The sequence below is a fragment of the Aegilops tauschii genome, chromosome 4 (assembly GCF_002575655.3).
Source record: "Aegilops tauschii subsp. strangulata cultivar AL8/78 chromosome 4, Aet v6.0, whole genome shotgun sequence".
Classification (NCBI taxonomy): Eukaryota; Viridiplantae; Streptophyta; class Magnoliopsida; order Poales; family Poaceae; genus Aegilops; species Aegilops tauschii.
This window is the reverse complement of record NC_053038.3, coordinates 356,823,909-356,834,735: the sequence shown is the minus strand read 5'-3', so window position 1 is coordinate 356,834,735 and position 10,827 is coordinate 356,823,909. Positions and strand designations below refer to the sequence as shown.

Sequence of the window (10,827 nt, the reverse complement as noted above, 5' to 3'; positions counted from 1 at the left end):
CCGCGGGATCCAGTTATGGTCCCAGATGCTAGTGGTTTCGCCATCTCCTATCCTCCTTACAATTCCCTGCGCCATAATGTCTCTCCCTTCCATGACGGCTCTCCATATTTGTGAAGGGTGAGTTCCCAATTCAGCATCAAGAAGTGAACAGTTAGGGAAATTGACAGCTTTCAGAATGCATGCACTTAACGAATCTGGTTCCGTCATTAACCTCCATGACTGCCTTGCCAAGAGGGCCAGATTAAAGAGCTCTAGATCCCTCAAGCCAAGACCGCCCATATGCTTCGGTCTACTCATGACATCCCATGCAAGCCATGCAGGTTTTCGTCTCCCTCTCTTGCTTCCCCACCAAAACTGACGTATGATGGTTGAAACACTTTCACAAAGACCTCTCGGGAGCCTGAAGCAAGACATCGAAAAAACAGGGATTGCTTGAGCTACTGACTTTATCAGAATCTCCTTACCAGCAGTGGGCAAAAGTTTACCCATCCAACCTTTTACCTTCTCCCACACTCCATCCCTTAGATACTTAAAAGTCCCATTTTTAGAATGAACAACCTCGGTTGGCATCCCCAAATATCGATCACTGAGCGATTCGTTCTGTACTTGTAGTTTGGTTTTCACCCCTTCTCTTACTATTTGTGGGCACCCTTTGCTGAAGAAGATAGACGATTTTGCATTATTAATTTTCTGCCCCGATGCCATACAGTACATGTCCAGTAGGTTTGAAACATCCTCTACACCCTCCACACTAGCCTTGAAAAGCAACAGGTTGTCATCAGCAAATAAAAGGTGATTCACCGGCGGAGCCGCGGGCGCCACCTTAATGCCCTAACCTAGATGCAATCCCCACTTGCTCCACACCCTGGCTACTAGATGCTAGGCTCGGGCTACATATTTGACGCTTGGGCCAGCCCGGGTTCAGGCTGCCCAGGTTTATTCGAGCGATACGTTCTTGGCTCACAGCCTCACAGCACAGTGAAGTCAAAAAAAGAGGTAAAAGCACCCCAAGTACCCCAACTTGCATGGAATGTGATGATTTAGTCCCAAACTTGTAAAATGCAACTCCACCATACCCCAACTTGCGTTAGATGTGATGATTTAGTCCCCGGCCTATCACAGCTCGACAAGTGGCAGCCACGTGGCTTGACTTCGTCCACACTTTTGCAGGAAACACCCTGCCATCTTCTCTAATTAACCCATAGATGGAAAAACTGGGTGTACTTACCACAACCCAGCCCTTGAGTGCTTATTGAGCTAAACAAATTCACACCAATTTGCATGTACACCCGGCCGCTGACTCGGGCGGTGCTTATGCTGCCGCATTGCTGCTCGATCCAAGCTTCCTGTCGATGGGCAGGGCGATGCACTCATCTACTCCCATGTCTTCAAATGACACAGCAAGTTGGGCTAATTGCTGAGTTTATCTACACGAAGGTCTTCCTCCACACACTCCGTCGCCAACTCCGGCAGCAGCTCCACCAGCTGTTGCACCGCACCAATGCTGACAATTATACTCCTGGCCGGCATGTGCACGATGCAGATGTAATTGAGCAGCTTTAGCCCAGCGGCCACACCGTCCTGGTGCCGCTTGTCCCGGACCAGGCGCATGGAGCCAGCCAAGAGGCTCAGGCTCGCCACCATCTCCGGTCGGCAGCCTTTCTCCTCCATGACAGGCCGGAGACTAAGACAGTGAGATAGTGCATGGAGGATGGAGATACGATGGAGGGGAAGGGCGCCGAGTCCCACGTCGGCAGCCGGGCGGCACGGCGCCGGAGGATGGAGATACGGCGGCATAGACTGGTGGCCGAGCGTGGTGCGGAGGAGGTGTCAGGAAGAGGCGGAAGATGGAGGAGGAATCCTCCTCGACGGACGAGGATGAGATGAGCCGAGCATGTATGGCGAGACGTCAGTGTGCGGCCGCCGGAGGGATATGGAGGACGCGGTGTCCGTCCGCCGCGAGTTCCTCCCGGACCACCACTTCTTTGGGGTCTTCGACGGCCATGGCTGCTCGCATGTGAGTGCCTATATATCCCGGCTTCAAATAAATCTATCCTTTTGATCTAGTATCATATATCTACGCCGAAAGGAGAGCGCGCATGTGCAACTCAAACTTTGTTTTGACTCGTGAGTATTTATCGATTGGATTGCATGTGTGTGTAGGTTGCAACGTCGTGCGGGGAGCAGATGCACAAGATCATGGTCGAGGAGGCCGACAGCACTCGCTCGTCGGGGTGTCAGGCTCTGTTCTTATCATTCCCCTGTTCCCACGTGCCGGAAGTTACCGCAACCGTAGATCTATCATCGTGTGGCTCCTTCGTCGATCTGCCATCCAAGGGTTGATGATGCTAGTGATTAGCTGTAGCGGCTCCGACAAGCGCATGTGCTCTGTTTTGCTTTCTTTCACCTTTTCCCAACTTGTAATGGCTATAAAGCCAGCAACCCTGCGTGTGAGAGGGCATGACATTGTGTATTGGGTGTAAAACCTAGCCGCCGGTGGCGTGCTGTACCTACTTTCCCCAAATTCTCAACAAGAACCCTAGTTCGAAGCTCTCTGTTTCGTCCCTAAATTCACTGTTTGTGAGCTAAATTGCGTAGATCAGTGCTCTGGTCCTGACAATTGGTATCAGACGCCAGCCTTTCCTCGGAGGCGATTTGATTTGAGCGGTGTTGGGGTTGGTCGTAGGCCGTAAAATCCCTCTTCACGCTCGAGTCGGGCGGTGGAGTATTCAGGAGGCGGCCGGAGTGGCAGAGTTCGGGTACAGTCGGAATTGCAGCCTCGTTGCCGGAGAGTAATTCTCTGGTGGTAAAACCCCAGCTCTTGCGATCTGACCGTGTACCAGCGGCAGCGTAGGCGGCGACGACGAGAAATTCCCTCCCTCCCGACCACTGGTGTGAATTCCTGAAGCAGACAAGATGACAGGTCAAGCCGATTCGGGCACAACTGCTGAGTTGCAGCTTGAGTCATTGGAGTTGGACATCAAGACGCTGCAGCGCGACAGAGAAGAAGATCGCAAAGAATTTCAGCAGTTCCAGGCGACAGTGAACGGAAACTTTGCTACGATGCAGAAGAATTTTGACAAAATCCAAGACAATTTCAGGCATTTACTATTGGATCCGGAGCCAATTACTGTAGAGGAAAGAGAGGAAGGTCAGGGCAGTGTCCAAGTCAAGGACAACCACAATCACTCTCCACAAATATCTCCTGGACGACCCAAACAACTCCAAGCTCCGACTCCTCCGTTAGTAACAATGCCAGAGAAAGGAGCCCCTTTGCTAGTGGGAAATGCAACTCTGCGTGATCACACTGGAAAAGAGCTCAATTTGGATGGAACTCTGAAAGTACCTTACGACATCCAAATTTTGGTCAAGGAAAAGAAACAACACCAAACATTGTGGGGCAAATGGAGGAAAGGCAGGAGGAAGAGGTCATTGATCCACAGTATAGAAGAGGGCCCAATTTCCCTGTTGATGGAAGAAGAAATGTACTAACTGTAAAGCCGGCAAAGTTAAATATCTCTGAATTTGAAGGTCAAGACCCAGAGTCTTGGATTCAGAATTTAGAGCAGTATTTTGCTGCATCCAAAACTCCTATTGAGCACAGAACTGAACTGGCCATCTCTTACCTCAAAGGGCCTGCTGTACAGTGGTGGAGAGGAACAGGATTTGCTCCTAGCAATGTTCCATGGCACAAATTTTGCTCTTACATTTCTGACAGATTTTCTGTGGACTCTGTTTGTGACATTGTCAGCTCTTTCCATGCAGCACAACAAACTACTACAGTCACTGCATATATGGAGCAGTTTGAGCAACTAATGAACATCATGAGAAGGGAAAACCCTGGAATCCCTGATGATTACTATGTTTCCAGTTTTGTGGCAGGACTTAACCCATATATTAAGACTCATGTGGAGTGCTTCAGGCCTAAGGATATGCAAACTGCAGTGTGCTATGCTAGGAGAATGGAAAAAGCTCAAGTACCAACTACAGCAGTGCAAACTAAACCATATATTCCTCAACCTAGAAGGCAAGTAATATTTGATCAGCCCAAAACTCCTGTACCTACTGCCACACCAAACAGAAACACTGTTATTCAGCAGGCAAAACAAAACCAAGTATGTTACAAGTGCAAAGAGCCATGGGTGCCAGGTCACAGGCAGGTCTGTAAAATGAGCCAGAGAGCTCAGATCCAAGCATTACAAGCTCAGGAAGTTGAAAACCCTGAAACAATATTTGTCACAGACTTTGATGACCCTGATTTGGAAACACAGGAGCAGTTATCTAGTGAAGCAGTGTTAAGAGTGTCAATGCATGCTGCTATGGGCATAGGATCAACCAAAAATACTTTTATTTTGACTGTAAAAGTAGGAAATACAGTTGCCACAGCACTGGTGGATAGTGGTAGCACTTCTACCTTCATTTCTCCTGAAATGGCAACCAAGTTACCTATCACTACAAGCCCTACATCCAAGATAAAGGTGGTGGTTGCTAGTGGGGGAGTGCTATGGACTGAATTTCAAGCAAAAGATTGCCCTTATGAAATACAAGGCCATCACTTTACTGACAGCTTCAGAGTGTTGAAACTGAAGGGGTATGACATGATTTTGGGAGTTGATTGGCTCGGGAAATATAGTCCAATACAAATGGACTTTATTAAAATGGAAATGAAAATTTCTGACAGCTCTGGACAGTTTATCACATTTCTGGATGAGACTGTTCCCTTGGCTCCTATAGCTGAAACCAAGGACAACACTGAAAAACTGTTAGAACAAGCTGTTTGTGGATTTTTCTTGTTCACAACTTCTGGTACTGAATTTACAGCAGCTGGTCCAGAAATCCCTACTGAATTGCAACCACTGTTGGACCAGTATGAACAGCTGTTTCAAGAGCCAACTGAATTGCCACCAAGTAGACCTTGTGATCACATAATTCCCTTAGTGGAAGGAGCAAAGGTAGTTAACCAAAGGCCTTATAGAATTCCTCACCATCAGAAGGAAATTTTGGAGAAAATCATTAATGAGCTACTGAAAAATGGGATCATCAGACCTAGCACAAGCCCTTTTTCTTCTCCTGTGCTCCTGGTCAAGAAAAAAGATGGATCTTGGAGGTTATGCACTGATTACAGAAAATTGAATGCTATAACAATCAAAAATAAATATCCCATTTCTGTGATTGAGGACCTCTTGCATCAACTCAAAGGAGCAAAGATATTCTCCAAAATTGATCTCAGAAATGGATATCACCAAATCAGGATGGCAGAAGAAGATATACCAAAGACTGCATTCACTACTCACATGGGACTGTTTGAATTTCTAGTTATGTCCTTTGGACTAACTAATGGCCCTCCATCCTTCCAGGCATTGATGAACTTGTTGTTTGTCCATCTCAAATTTGTTGTGGCTTTCTTTGATGATATCTTGGTGTCCAGTTTCTCTCTGGAAGAGCACAAGGACCACTTAAAGCAGGTGTTTGATATATTGCAAACAAACAAACTATATGCAAAAATGGAAAAGTGCTCTTTTGGACAACAGGAGATTGAATATTTGGGTCATGTTATTAACTCTGAGGGAGTCTCTACTGACCCATCTAAGATACAATCCATTAGAGATTGGCCAGCTCCTACTACTATAACTGAACTGAGAAGCTTTTTGGGGCTAAGTGGTTATTACAAAAGATTTATCCAAGGATATGGAGTAATTTGTAGACCACTATTTGATTGCTTAAAGAAGGAGGGTTTTTCCTGGAAGGAAGAACAACAAGAAGCATTTCTGACATTGAAAAACAAGCTTACCAACACCCCTGTGTTAGCATTGCCTGATTTCTCCAAACCTTTCATTTTGGAAACTGATGCTAGTGGGTATGGATTGGGAGCTGTGTTGATGCAAGAGGGAAAACCTATATCTTATTTCAGCAAGAGCATTAGCCCCAAAGCAGATGCAATGAGCACTTATGACAAGGAAGCCTTGGCCATAATTGAAGCTGTTAAGAAGTGGAAGCATTATTTCTTAGCTACTTCCTTAGTGATCAGAACTGATCAAGAAAGTTTGAAATATATTCAGGAACAGAAAATTACCAAGGGCATTCAGCATAAACTGTTACTGAAGTTCCTAGGGTATAACTTTACAATTGAGTACAAAAAAGGAAAGGAGAACAAGGTGGCTGATGCATTATCCAGAGTGAAACACATGATTCATACATTAACTGCAACTGCTGCTTATCCTGCTTGGGTCAAGGAAGTCGTAGGAAGCTATCATCAGGATAGTAAGATCAAGGAGCTCATAGCTGAATGTACTGTGGATAAATCTAATACCACTGCTTATTCGTTCAAGAATGGAATATTGAGATTTCATAACAAGATTGTAGTGGGTTCTGCTACTAACCTAAGACAGGAAATCCTCCAAACATTCCATAGTTCAGAGTTGGGCGGCCATTCTGGTGAAAGAGCTACTTACCAGAGAGTGAAATCAATTTTTCACTGGCAGGGCTTAAAGCAAGATGTGGTGCAGTTTGTCAAGCAGTGTCCTGTTTGCGAGTTGAACAAAGCTGAGCACACTCCTTACCCTAGATTATTGGAGCCACTTCCTGTGCCAGATTTTGCTTGGGCACATGTGAGCATGGATTCTGTGGAGGGGCTACCTAAGTCTGAACACAAGAACTTGATTTTGGTAGTGGTTGACAGATTCACCAAGTATTCTCATTTCATTGCTATGAAACATCCCATTACAGTGCAATCTGTTGCAAGAGCATTTTCTGATAATGTGTTCAGGTTACATGGGATGCCATTGGTGATTGTCACTGATAGAGACAGAATTTTTACTAGTCATCTGTGGCAGCAACTGTTTAAGTCACTGAAGATCAAGTTACACTTGAGCACCAGTTACCACCCTCAAACTGATGGTCAAACAAAAAGAGTTAATCAATGTTTGGAGAACTACTTGAGATGTATGCGTTTCCAACAACCAAGGAAGTGGCATGGGTGGTTGGCACTAGCTGAGTGGTGGTACAACACTTCCTTCCACACATCATTAAAAATGACACCCTTTCAGGCTCTATATGGGTTTCCTCCCCCTATGATTGCTGAATCTGCTCTGCCTGATGCACTTTGTGAGGATAATGAGGATTTGTTGCATAATAGGGAATTGGCACTGGAAGTAATCAAACAAAATATGCTTAAAGCCCAATCTAGAATGAAGTTCTTTGCTGATAAGAAGAGGAAGGAAAGAGAATTTGTAGTGGGGGACATGGTCAATTTTAAGTTGCAACCTTACATGCACACTTCTCTCAGTTTGCATCGGCACATGAAGCTGCACTCTAAGTTTTATGGCCCATTCAGAGTAATGGAAAGAGTTGGAAACCATGCCTACAAATTACTGTTACCAGAGGCCTGCCAGCTGCATGACACATTTCATGTCAGCCAACTGAAGAAGCACATTGGGCCAATAGTCATCCCTTCCCCTATGCTACCACTGGTTGGCCCTGATGGTATTATCAAAGTGGAGCCTGAAGCAGTGCTGGAAAGAACGCTCATTCCAAGAAAGCAAGGAAACATCAGTATTCCTGTTGTCAGGTGGTTAGTCAAGTGGACCAATATGCCCGTGGAGGAAGCTACTTGGGAAGACTCTGCATTCATCCAGAAGGTTTCTCCATCTTTCAGAGCTTGAGGACAAGCTCGGTCTCAATTGGGGGGTATTGTCAGGCTATGTTCTTATCATTCCCCTGTTCCCGCGTACCGGAAGTTACCGCAACCGTAGATCTATCATCGTGTGGCTCTGGAGCGAAGATAACGGTTCGATCAAGTGGGTAGCTCTCCTTCGTCGATCTGCCATCCAAGGGTTGATGATGCTAGTGATTAGCTGTAGCGGCTCCGACAAGCGCATGTGCTCTGTTTTGCTTTCTTTCACCTTTTCCCAACTTGTAATGGCTATAAAGCCAGCAACCCTGCGTGTGAGAGGGCATGCCTTTGTGTATTGGGTGTAAACCCTACCGCCGGTGGCGTGCTGTACCTACTTTCCCCAAATTCTCAACAAGAACCCTAGTTCGAAGCTCTCTGTTTTGTCCCTAAATTCGTTGTTTGCGAGCTAAATTGCATAGATTCAGTGCTCTGGTCCTGACACGAGGTCGGACGATGCGGAGCGGTGGATGGGTGTCATGGAGCGGAGCTTCGCGCGGATGGACGCCGAGGCCGTGAGCTCAAGGTCAAGGGCCAGCGGAGCGCCCACCTGCCGGTGCGAGCTACAGCTGCCCAAGTGCGACCACGTCGGCTCCATGGCCGTCGTCGCCGTGGTCGGCCCTCGCCACCTCGTCGTCGCCAACTGCGGTGACAGCCGTGCGATCATCGGCCGCGAGGGCGCCGCCATCCCACTCTCATCCGACCACAAGGTATGCGCCCAGAACCAACCAAGTTCTTCTGAGCTCTGCTGATAAAGATTTAATTGCGCGCTGTTCTAACCGTAGTTTGATTCGTTTTGATCAGCCGGATCGGCCCGACGAGCTGGAGCGGATCCAAGCGGCCGGAGGGCGCGTCATCTTCTGGGACGGCGCCCGCGTCTTCGGCGTGCTAGCCATGTCACGGGCCATCAGAGACAGTTACCTGAAGCCATTTGTGATACCCCACAGGGCAGAAGTTTTAGTCTTGTAACTTTAAAAACAGCATGTTCCCGGCATATACTCCTCTTTTGAGGTAAAAGCACCTGACTGGGTTAATTAGAGAAGACGGCAGGGTGTTTCCTGCATAAGTGCGGACGAAGACCGGTCAAGCCACCTGGCTGCCACTTGTCGAGCTGTGATAGGTCAGGGACTAAATCATCACATCTAGTGCAAGTTGGGATATGATGAAATTGCATTTTACAAGTTTGAGACTAAATCATCACATTGCATGCAAGTTGGGGTATTTGGGGTGCTTTTACATAAAAAAAAGTGCAGCTAGTACACAGGACAGTCAACATTACCACCGTCTAACGTTAATGTTCCGCGGCTTGACGCAGGGTACTCCTACGTGCCTCGCGGTGGCGGCCACTGTGGCTGCGGGCGGAGAGTGGCAGTGGACTCACGCCAACCTCACCAACCGGCAAGTCAAGATAGACATAAACTGACCCCGTCCGTCGTCGTCAGGGTCAGGGACTGCCGGCGACAGGCGCACATGTGGAGCTATGGTGCTCTCATGGATGGTGCAATGCTTCGGGACCTTAAAATACGTGGGTCATCACCACACTTAAGTGCTGCATTTACTTGCTTGGGAAGAAGGACGCACGGGGTTGCAGAATACTACGTACGCTGCGGCAAGAAGAGATGCGTCCAAAAGAGAGAGACGTCTGCAGTTTTCATATAAAGGGGGGACAGGGAGGGGGCACATGTATGCGCGTTGGCCCATTGCACCAATCGCCATGTAAAATGCATGTGTGTTCGCTAGTGAATTCAGGGCCCCAGTGATTATTCCATCTTTCACCCACTGACCCACGAGGATTCCCCTGCTATCTTTGCAATTACATTTTCTTTTTTAGACAACGTTTTGCACGTACAGTGTTGATCCTTATTTTGTTTCGTCTTCTTCCGTTCTCAAATATAGTTTTTTTAGAGATTTCAACAAGTGACTACATACAAAGCAAAATGAATGAATCTACACTTTAAAATATGTCTATATACATTTGTATGTTGTAGTCCATTTGAAACCTTTACAAAGACTTATATTTAGGAACGGAGGAAGTAGTATTCTATTTTATTTTATATAAGAACGAAGTAGGTGTATCGCCAATTCATTTAAGGAGAGTATCGGTTATGTTGCATCTCTCTTTTCGAATGTTCCAGCATGCATGTGCATTGTGTACACAGCCGTTTGCATTTTACGGGCGCGTCGGTTGTCATCGCCCTTTCCTCGCTGGAGCCGAACAAACCTTGTTGTAGTAGACACTCGAAAAGTCATCGTGCTAAGGATTCAAAGGACCAACGCACTAGAACAGCTACCGTTGCTTATGAAGAGAATTGTGGACCGAAAGAATCCAACTTAAAGACACATGAACATAGACGAATGAAGAACAGATCCACGAAATCCACTGAAGACAAACACCGACTGAATCCCATGAGATCCGTGACATGCCTTCACACGCCCGATGTGAGACGCACCTCTAGACGGGGGCTAGAAGGGGAAACCTTATTCCATCTTCAGAAAGACATCGCCGCCTTGCCTTTGTGAGCAGGACAAAACCCTAAAAAACGCCCAAAACCAAAGTAGGATCCCTCCCATCGGTAAAGGCCGGGATCCACTGCATCTCCATGGCCCTAGGGCCACAGGAGAGGAGGTAGATCGACAGCGACACCGGTAGGTGGCGGGGAAACCCAAAAACACTTGGATGCTTTTCTTTCTTTGCCAGTAAGAAAGAAAATGCAATACGTAATTAGAAATAATTTTGTTTGGTAATATGTTGATCGAGCTCGAGAGGGTTCGGGCATGATACCTGCAAACTCAACACACTGAAACGAACCTCGCCAGACAAATAAATGTGCAGTGAGCTGGAACTCCTTTTTTTTAGAGCATACAGAGGTGTATCACAGCTTTATAGAAGAATAAGGAATTTGAACATTTACAAGAGATGTTGAACAAGCATGCGAAGATGAGCAGAACGCCGGCACCCACCCAACACAACTCAAACTAAATGCTCACAAAACGATTTGCTCTTCCAACACCAACTTCTTTTCACTCATCCCTAAGATTAAGTCAATCAATTAGGATGTAGTACGCCGCAAACATAGATTCTCGAACAACCTAGCATTTTGTTGCTTCCAAAGATGTTAGCAAATGAGAGTAACCAGGGAATCGAAATCCCTATGATC

At 46.7% G+C, this 10,827-nt stretch overlaps 1 pseudogene; it reads left to right on the top strand.

Moving 5' to 3' along the window:
• Positions 1-1,722: 1,722 nt before the first annotated feature.
• On the top strand, positions 1,723-8,968 carry LOC109778445 (probable protein phosphatase 2C 30; annotated as a pseudogene).
• The last annotated feature ends 1,859 nt before the right edge of the window (positions 8,969-10,827 follow it).